Genomic DNA, 11,200 nt, shown 5'->3' with positions numbered 1-11,200 from the left:
CAAGATGGACAGCTCTCTACTAGGTCCAAAACAGTGGCCAAATGCTAAGGAAATGAAGGCCAAAACACATACAAACATGCATGCACTCATGGCCTAACTCTTAAGCATAAGGAAGTAACTTTTAAGCACACTTAAAAGAGGATAAACATGGACTAATGGCAAGCATAGCAAGCTCTGAAAATACATGAGGAATGATGCCAAATCAACCTATCAATGCAAGCAAGGCATGCAACTATGTCCAAAACTCAAGGTAAGCCAAGGGGCTTAAACCATAGCTATATGAAGCAAGTCCCAAAGGGCCATAGGGACTCAAAATCACCCCAAGGCAGATCAAAACAAGGTCAAAGGCACACCTAGATGGCATCTAAATGGCCTAAGTCTAAAGGCATGCAAAAGGGTTCAAACATGGAGCATAAGATACCAACCTCTTGAAGAATTAAAGGAGCATCAAATGCAAGAATACAAGCATACCACAAGGACTAAAATGATGTTATAAGTGGTGCCAAGCCACTAAAACAAGCCAAGTAATGCATGCTCAACACTCACACACCCAAGGCTAACAAGCCAAAGTGCAAGGTGGCTATGCAAAGCATGTCATGGATGGCCAAAAAAACTCCAAAAAGACCTTAAGCAAACTAAGACATGCATAAAAGCTTCACAAAGCTAGGCCAAAAACATACTAGAAACAAGGCTCAAAGCACCAAGTATGTTACGGCAATTCATGGCATTACAAGACAAGTATGCAAAGCAAGCATGGTGTGTCTAAACCAACTTAAAACAGTGCTATATCATGGCAAAATAAGCACAAATACTAGCTAAGACATGGCCAACATGAACTCAACAATGGTGCTCACACATGAGGCTAAAATGACAACTTTTGAAGACAACAAGGAGAGGGGATGGCCCTCTCCTTCTTAGGACCTCAAAACACCATCCCCACCATTGAAATCCCTTTGGGTTTCAGTGGTGAGGAGGCCCAAACAAGGTGGTCCCAGAGCTCACCAAAATAGCACAAAATGGAGGCCAAACAAGGCTTAAGAGAGGTCAAACGACCCCAAACACCAAAACAACCTTAAACAACTATTTTAAGCACTTAAAACAGAACTTTTGTATGTTATAAGTTAAGCTTAAAAACAAATGCAAGGATGGCTAAAAGCCTATGCAAAAATGGGGAATAAAGGGGTAAAGTTCTTACCCTTGAAGACCTTCTTCACAAGGACCACTCTAGCCCCTTCTCCAAGCTTAGATCAACTCAAGAACTCTGAAAATCACTCTTTAGTACCTCAGTAGCTAAAGGAAAGTGTTACTCTAGGTGTTTGTGTGCAAAACTATGAACAAAACACCTTAATACACACACAAAGAGCAAAAGAGAGGGAGATATAGAGATAGATAGATACACAAGACCTAACCCTAATTCAGACCTCTGGAACTCTTTGTTGTAACCCTTGGGGAGGGAGGGGAAGGCCTCCCTTTATAGGGGATCACTCTTGCAAAGCTTACAAAACAAGCTAAGCAAGAGTGAAATCCCTCCATACACGTGTATGGAGGAGGGGGTGCAAAGTGGGTGCCAGCTAGCACAGCTGGCACAAAATATCTACCAAAAGCAGATGCACAATGATCGGCCAGCCAAAAATGCCAAATTGACCAAATAAATGGTCGACCAACCAAATAGAGTGCCGACCGACCAAACATTTGGCCGATGGCAACAAAACAATGGCCAGTGGCCTCAAGCCATGGCCGGTGAGATGTGGGGATGGCCAACAAGCCATTCCCTACTCCTCAAAAGCAAAACACAAGTGTTTGGTGCAAAACCAAACACAAAACAGGCAAGTCAAAAGGTCTTGAGGCAAGGCGCGTGGCCGAGACCTCCGAGAACTCAAGACGAACACAAACATGGATAATCACCGAGTGTTCAAACGGTGACGTCCAAGTCTTGAGGACGGTCAAAAATGGGGTGTCTACACCAACATATCACTATTCGTCTTCCCTCTCTTCTCTTCCTCAGAGTCTTTGCTCTTGTAACCCCAACACCTGCCAAGCTCGTGTTCCTGCTAGTACTGTTTTCCACCTTCGGTCCCTTCATTTCGAACTGGTATGTGACTCAAATCTTCTTCTTTTCCATTCATTTTGTATTGTATTGTAATACATAGGACAGTATATGTGTTTTTCAAAAATACTTTCTTGTAGTTTCCATGGGAAATAACCACTTAGTAGAACCACTAGATTTACGAACAATCTATGAAACGACACTTTTGATCCAAAATAATACTCCAACCAAACTAGGATCTTGTTTGTTTTAGGCGCAAGCCCAGCCAAGCTGGATAACCCTTCTACCAACCGGACTAAAACTTCACGCCATACCTGTAATTGCAATCAATTTAAGAACCTTCTGTATCATTTAGCCGGGCTAGCGAACTGTATTAGATTTGCGCACTACCGTACTAGGAAGCCTTTACCAACGTCCGAGATATAAGGGGGCCAAACCTGCTCTCTGACTTAGTCAAAACCGAACTAAGAATGTTGCACCCTAAGCTTCAACCAGGATACGAACCTCTCATTTACTTAACCGGGCTAAAGTCATTCGCTTCAACCTAGCTAAGGATGGATAGCATCCTACGTAACCGAGCTAGGACTCCATTTATTTTGCCTTTGTTTCTTTTAGCACGATCCAACGATCTGTGCTTAACACCTTTCTTTTTCATTTTGCAGACTTAGGTTGGCCAGGCATTCCCTTGAACGCTCAACCGAGATACTCCGCGTCATCTCACCACCGAGCCAGTACTCCAGTTAATTTATACATAACTTAAGACCACATGGGTAAATATAGGTTTTTAGTAAACTCTCCTAGGGCTATGGCCGAGTTCTGAAGGGACTACCATATCCCTGATGATGTCCACCTTAGTTTAGTCGAACTAGATACCACTCTCTGGGGAAAACCGGGCTTTGTTCCCTTCACCCTTCTTTCTATTGTAGAAACCGGACTTTGATTCCTAGTATAGCCCCTTCTTTGTGATTTCCTCAGACAAACCAGACTTTGCCCTACCCAACTTTCCACCAATTCTTACTGAACAATAAATGGCATCGCCGAGCTAAATCGCCGGCTTGGCCTCAACCTCGGTTTAGCCGAGCTATTTCACCGGTACTCTCTAGGCCAGAATGAAGATGGCTAGGTTTATTATTTAAGAATAAGACGTCGCCGAGAGAAGATAATAAAGAACACCCCAGACAAAGATGTAAATGACGACAATTTTTTCTGGGTTTCTGGTAACTTTGAAGACCAAGAAGCCCAAATACCAGGAGACCGCATCAACTGGAATAAAGGAGTAGCCGGTATAATTACCTCGGCTTAGTTTTGTGCTTTCTTCACTTCGTTGGTCTCATTTTCAACCGTACTAACTGTTGTCTTTTTTCTTTATGCAGACTTGAAACATCTCAAGTCCCAGTATAGCTACCCCAATCTTGACGCACTCCACGCCGCACTGAGATATCCCAATCGAGGTTGGGCCGAGCTACTCAACTTTGAGCCGACGTATAGATACAGCAGCAGGCGGAAGACCAGGGTGACAGACTTCCTCTTGGAGCCTTCGCCAGAACCAGATCCAACCTTGCCTCAAATCAACCTGATCCCATTAACTGCAGAACAAGAAATGGCTAAGAAAATAGCAGTAAGGGCCCTCATCACCGAAACAAACCAACCCGAGGTACCACAAGCCGGTCAAACACAAGAGGCCGTGGTAGCCCTTCCAACCTCTCAGCCTTCATCATCTCGGCCAAGCAAGCGTGTTCGGACTTCCACAACCAAGTCATGCCTTGTTGACGAGAATGAAACCTTGCTGCCCCAAACCACACCACCAAGCCCACGACCTGAGCACTCTGATCGAGCTAGCTCTTCTGAGTGGGTACCAAAGATTACCTTTAAGAACCGCGCTGTTACTAACACTGATTCAATCGTGGCAGACAAAGATCACTCACTTGCCTTTAACCTTGCAAAAAGTGTGTGTTTGCCACCTGACATGGAACACCACGACCACCTTACCGAGCTAAAAGCCATCCGCTCGGCCACAAAATCGATAGTGTTGGTGAGTAATTTTCTTTTTGTTTTCTCATTTTGCGCATCTGTTTACTCGGTTTTACTCAAAATTGTTTATCTCTTCCTTTGCAGGCCCTACAGAAGAACCACATTGCTCACATGCGCATGCTGGAACTTCAAAAGACCACAAGGCAGGCCATGGCAAAGGCCAATGCTAAATCGGCCGAGCTAGAAGAGGCCAAGAAGAAAATGACCGAGCTACATACCGAGATGGCCTGCCTGACCGGTCTTGTCAGCTCGATTGAAGCAGATAAACAAAAGGTTGCGGCCGTGCTGAAAGACAAATATCTGCACGAGCTGGCCAAGCTCGAGGAAAAGAAGAATGCTAAGATTGCTCGGTTAGAGAAGAATGTGGAAGACGCTGAAGACCGGGGTTACAAGGAGGGTGAAGCCACGTATATCCTGTAGTGCGAAGCTGCCAAGGATGTATTTTTCAAATGTGGGTGGAAGGTGGCTGTGGCCAAGCTCGGTCATGGCCAAGAGACCAAGGTCTTCAAAAACCCTCCTCCACATTACATACTGAGCTACATGGTGGAGTATGCTACAGCCATTCAACAAAAATTTCTTCAAGAAGGGAAAAACGAGAAGGATCCTGCTCTTGAAGCCAACACCTAGCCCGGTCATCAATCTATCTCTCCCACTCCAGTGGTCTTCATCCCACCATCACCGGTTGTGACTAACATGGTGCCTTCGACCGAGCTTGACCAAGGTGTGCTTGCCACAACCGAGCTACCTCTGGGTGAAGCTCGGGTTAATCTGGACGCCGACCTAGAAGACCTTTTCTCCTGACTTTTCTTTTCTTTGTTTTAACAAAAAAGTTTGTAACCAGGCTGAGGCCCCACCTCATGTACTGTTGATAATTTTGAATGAAATCTTCTTTTGATCAACTGTTTGTTCGGTTAACTCTATGTTTGTTTCTCTTACCATAAATGCATGAAGTATAACATTTTCTGGTCGAGATACCTATCTCGGTCTTAACCTTATAATCTGTTTTGCCATTCCAGCCAACCACTCTTTAACCTAGATCCTTATCTCGGCTGAAGAGTACTAAAAGTTAGTTATTCCAGCCAACCACTCTTTAGCCTAGATCCTTATCTCGGCTGAAGAGTACTAAAAGTTGGTTATTCCAGCCAACCTCTTCAACCTAGATCCTGATCTTGGCTGAAGAGAGCTCAAAGTTGGTTATTCCGGCCAACTCTGAATAAAGTGTTTGGTTATTCTGGCCAAACTTCCTACAGCCCAGATCCTTATCTCGGCTTAGGAGAAGTAAGTGTTGGTTTTTACAACCAACATCTTCAGCCTAGATCCTGATCTTGGCTGAAGAGAGCTCAAAGTGGGTTATTCCTGCCAACCTTGAGTGAAGTGTTTGGTTATTCCTGCCAAACGTCCTGCAGCCTAGATCCTTATCTTGGCTTAGGAGAAGTGTTGATTTTTTCAGCCAACCTCTTTAGCCTAGATCCTGATCTTGGCTGAAGAGAGCTCAAAGTTGGTTATTCCTACCAACCTAGAGTGAAGTGTTTGGTTTTTCCTGCCAAACGTTAGATCCTTATCTTGGCTTAGGAAAAGTGTTGGTTTTTCCAGCCAACCTCTTCAGCCTAGGTCCTGATCTTGGCTAAAGAGAGCTCAAAGTTGGTTATTCCGGCCAACTCTGCTTTCAATGCCCTAGCTTACTAAAACAACTTTTACAGCAGAAAACAATTATACTGAAAAGAAATTACTTGTTTTATTGAAAAAATGAAAAATTATAGGTACTTTAAAGAAAAGCTAAAAATAAAATAGCTTGAGATTGGCAGTGTTCCATGGCCTGGGAATGGCCTTGCTGTCTTTATCATCCAAGTGGTATGCCCCTTTTCCTGCTAATCCAACCACTTTGTAAGGTCCTTCCCAATTAAGCCCTAACTTGCCATCTCCGGGGACCAGGGTGTTTCCCATTACTTTGCGCAGCACCCAATCTCCAATCTTGAATTGCCTCGGATGTACTGTCTTGTTATATTTTTTGAATAATTCCTGCTAGTATGAGGTAATGTGTACCAATGCTCTTTCTCTTCTTTTTTCTGCAAGGTCGAGCTTCAATGCTATGGCTTCTTCATTTAAGTCTGGATCAAAGTTTTCACTTCTAATAGTGGGGGGGCCAACTTCTAGTGGGATTATTGCTTCCATGCCATAGGCCAAGGAAAAAGGTGTTTCTCCAGTAGACCGCCGAGGTGTGGTACAGTAAGCCCATAAAACATGAGGAAGCTCCTCAGCCTACTTTCCTTTTACTTTCTCTAACCTTTTCTTCAATCCATCCAAGACGACTTTGTTTGATGCTTCTGCCTGGCCATTTGCTTGGAGGCATGCTGGTGTAGAATTGTAAAATTCTATCTTGTATTCCTCACAAAAGCCTCTAAAAATTTTGCCATCGAACTGAGTGCCGTTGTCTAATATTAGAGCCTTGGGTATGCCGAACCGAGTGATGATATTCTGCCAGACGAACTTCTTCACATCTTTCTCTTTTATTGAAGCGAGTGCTTCTGCTTCCACCCATTTTGTAAAGTAGTCTGTTGCCGCAAGAAAGAACTTTCTGTTGCCGGGCGCCATTGGAAGTGGTCCTACTATGTCCAAGCCCCATATTGCGAAGGGCCATGGGCTAGTTAATGGTAGAAGCTCTCAAGCTGGTTGATGTATTTGGTGTACGAACTTCTGACATTTCTCGCATTTCTTCACATACTTCTCTGAATCTGCTTGCATGTAAGGCCACCAATATCCTTGCGAAATTGCTCTGTAGGCCAATGATCTTCCCCCTTGGTGGCTTCTGCATACGCCTTCGTGTATCTCGAACAAGAATGCCTCAACCTTGCTAGGATGGACACATTTCAAGTAAGGTCCTGTGAAGGATTTTTTGTACAAGGCCATTGATGGGGAGAGCCAAAATCGCTGTGAATTTGCTCTTATTTTGTTGGCCTCTTTCTTCTCTTCGGGTAAGACGCCGTCTTTTAAGAATGCTATAATGGGATCCATCTATGAAGGGCCTAGTTCAGCGCAACATACATCTGTTACTTCGGGTTCTTCAATGCTTGGTCTTAGTAGGAAGTTGATCAGTAATGGATGTGGAATGGATGTATCTGCCATCGAAGCGAAGCCCGCTAGTTCGTCTGCTCTACTGCTTTCTTCACGGCCAACTTGCTCTATCCGCACTACTTCGAACTTCATGATCTCTTTTCTGACTAACTCTTGGTACTTGGCCATCCTCTCATCTTTTGCCTCGTAGTCGCCTGAAATCTAGTTTACTACCAGCTGGGAGTCACTGTAAACCATTAGCTTGGTGGCCTTCATGAAGAGTGCTGATTTTAGGCCTGCTAAGAGTGCTTCATACTCCGCCTCGTTGTTTGATACTGGGAATCCTAGGTTGACTGTTTGTTCCGCTACTAGGCCATCTGGTGAGATGAGAACTATGCCAAGTCCTGCACCGTACCTGTTAGATGCTCCGTCCACAAAGAGCTTCTACATCTCTCCAATGAATAGCTTCCAGCAAGTTGAAGGGTCGGATGATGTTTTTGGGTCATGAGTGTTGCTGATGTTTTCTTCCAAGTCCACACCTACTGTTTGCCCCTCATTATCAGACTATACCAAGTTTTTGTTTACTGATGAGTCTTTGTCTGGTGCAGCATGGTTTGCCTCTTCTGTACTTTCCTCAATCCGATATGCCTTGGGATGTGGCTGAATATCCTGTATTAGGGGTTGTGCATTTCCTGCAGCACTTTTCGTCCCCATTTCGATTATACCAGTCAAGTCAATTGGGCAGATGTGATGGCTTCCTGGCGTGAACTCTGCCACAAAGTCTGTCAAAGCTTAAGCTTTTATTACAGTTCTGGGTTGAAACTTGATATCATATTGTCCCAATTCCACCGCCCACTTCAAGATTCGCCCAAAAAAGTTCCCCCTCTCAAACAAAGCTTTTAATGGGAAAGCTGTTAGGACAATTATGGTGTGGGCGTGGAAATAATGCGACAGTTTCCTAGAGGCCATCATCAGGGCTAAAGCTAGTTTTTCCAATGGTAAGTACCTGGTTTCTACGCCCAGCAAGGTCTTGCTGACATAAAAGATAGGCAGGTGTTGGATTCCTTCCGCTCTGACCAACACCGCGCTGACTGCATGCTGTGAAATTGCCAGGTACAAAAAGAGCTCTTCTCCAGGTATTGGCGTTACCAGCAACGGTGGAGAAGACATGTATTCTTTCAGGCTTTCCAGGGCGCAGTCGCATTCTTCATCCCACTCAAACTTGGCCTTTAGTGCTTTGAAGAACGGTCGACATCTGTCTGACGACCGACTTATGAACCGGTTGAGCGCAACTGCCATGCCAGTGAGATTCTGCACTTCTTTTACTGAGCTGGGCCTCTCTAGATCCTGGTTTTCTTTGATCTAAGAGGGGTTTGCCTCAATACCTCGGTTGGTCACCAGGAAGCCTAGGAATTTGTCTAATCCTACGCCGAATGCACATTTGAATGCATTAAGGCGCAACTTATTCTTCTTCAGGATCTGAAACATTTCACCTAGGTCCCTAAGATGGTCCTTCTCATCCTTGCTCTTGACCACCATGTCGTCTATGTAAGCCTCCATTGTTCTGCCTAACAATGGCTCAAATATCTTGGTGACCATCCGTTGGAATGTTGCCCCTGCGTTCTTTAGGCCAAAGGGCATGACCTTATAACAGTACAATCCTCTAGGTGTTGTAAAGGATGTAACCTCCTAGTCTGATTCATACATAGCGATCTGATGGTAACCTTTGTACGCATCGAGGAAGCTAAGTCGATTATGTCCTGCCGTCAGGTCTACCAGTTGGTCTATCCGTGGTAGGGGAAAGCTATCTTTTGGGCATGCCTTGTTGACTGTTTTGTAGTCCACGCAGACACGCCATTTTTCATTCTTCTTTGACACTACTACTGTATTGGATATCCACTTGGGATAGTGCACTTCTCTGATAGCTCCTACCTCTAAAAGGTTTTCCACTTCTTCTGCTACTATCTCGGCGTAGTGGAGTGCTGATCTGCGAGTACGCTGTATAATTGGTCTGGCAGTTGGATGGACATTTAATTGGTGACAGATGAAGTTTGGGTCAATGCCAAGCATGTCATACGGCGTCCAGATGAACACTTCGATGTTAGAGGTTAAGAATTTCATGACCTCTATTCTCTCAGTGCTGGATATAGATGAGCCGAGCAAAAAGAACTTTTCTGGGTTCTTTTTATCTATCCTTACCTGTACCAAGTCTTCCACTGCCTTCTATTTAGCGACTTTGCCAACATCCGCAAACAATTCATTACTTTCAGGTTCTTCCACCATCTGTACATATCCTTTGGCAGCTTGGCTGCCATTTACTGTGACGAAGCACTGTTTTGACATAATTTGGTCTCCAAAGACCTCTTCAATCACTCCGGCTTCGTTGGGGAACCGCAATACTTGATGGTAGGTTGATGCTACCAATCGCATGGCATACAACCATGTCCTTCCCAAGATTATGTTGTAGGTGGAAGAGACTTTCAATACCCAGAACTCCACCTGTTTTGTCATGGTTCCTGCTTTGACTGGAAGGATTATCTTGTCTACTGGCCACTCTGGCATTGAATTGAATCCGATCAGGGGAGATGTTGCAGGTGCCATGTCTTTGTCCTCCAGTTTCAGTTGTTTGAAGGTTTCATAATACATTATCTCACATGAGCTTCCTTGGTCGATCAAAATCTGTTTGACGTCGAAATTCTTGACGCGTAGAGTGACAACCAATGCATCATTGTGAGGGCAATATATCCTCGCTAAATCTTTGTCTGAAAAAGATATGACATTGGTGGCCTCTGTTCTTCCCTTTTTATTGGTAGGTTGTGCACTTAATACCTCCCTTAAGTGCTCATCCTTTTTTAGCATTCCCCTAAGCTCACATACCCGCTCAGGTTCAAATACTCCATGTATTACGTTAATTACACCTTGAGGTGGAGCGTCAACCGGCATCCCGTTTGGGATGTTGTGGTTCTGGGGGGCTGGTTGTGTTCCTCCTTCTATGTATTGGTCTAGGTGCCTAGCCGCCACTAACTCCTCCAAATGCTGTCTCAACGGCTTGCAATTTTCAGTGCGGTGCCCCTTTTCATCATGGAAGGTACACCGGGACTTTTCGTCATAGTTCTTTTGTGCTTCTCCCAACTTAGCTGGCCATCGGACGAAAGGTTCTTCTCGTATCTCACTTAGGATTCGGTAGATTGGTTTTTTGAACACCATGGTAATGGCAGTGCAAACTCTTAACCACCTTTTGTCTAGGTCTTCTCTGTTAGCCCGCCTGCCTCGCCCATTCCTGCTTGGTCGTTCTACCGTATTGACTTTTGCCATAGTCTTTTTAGCTGGCATTGCCGCTGTGCCAGATTTTGTTTTAGCACGGGTGCCATTTTCCTCCACGCGAATATGTTAATGCACTTGCTCTATTAAGGCCTCCATCGTGAGGGGTGGCGTCATAGTAATCGAGTCCCTCAACTTGTTTCCGACTGGCAGACCCCGTTTGTATTGTGCAATGGCAACGTTTGTAGGGCAATCCCCAATTTGGTTGAAGGTCTCCCAATAACGACTGTTGTAGGATCTCAACGTCTCCTTGTCGCCCATGTCAATGGAGAGTAACTGGTCGATCTCCACTGGTGTTTTGGTGTTCGTCTTGAATCTAGTCACGAACGCCTTTGCCAACTATGCCCATGAGGCGATGCTACCTTCTGGTAGCCTTTCGAACCAGGTTAAACCTAGGTCGCCCAGGCTCGATAGGGACAGGATACACATTAAGGCCTCGTTCTGCTTGTATACTGCCATAACCTGGGGAAAGTGACTTAGGTGTATGTAGGGGTCTGTCTTCCCTTCATAAGTAGTGAATTTGGACTGGAGAAAGCCCGAAGGTAGTGGTGCGTTCTCAATTACCGGAATGAACGGCGAGCTCTGCAATATTGCTAATGCTTTGTCTATTGGTTCATAAGCAAGGCGCGGTATTGGCATTCCTACCTCGACGCTCCCATGCGTCCGAGGGGCCAACCGCTAAAAGGCTGAAACTCAGTGCGGGTCACGTGCCCTGGTATCTTCCTTCCATCGTGCCCTTTCTTCAAGCAC

Source organism: Camellia sinensis, chromosome 5 (assembly GCF_055761805.1).
Source record: "Camellia sinensis isolate YWXY chromosome 5, ASM5576180v1, whole genome shotgun sequence".
Lineage (NCBI taxonomy): Eukaryota > Viridiplantae > Streptophyta > Magnoliopsida > Ericales > Theaceae > Camellia > Camellia sinensis.
Note: the sequence above shows the minus strand (reverse complement) of the source record.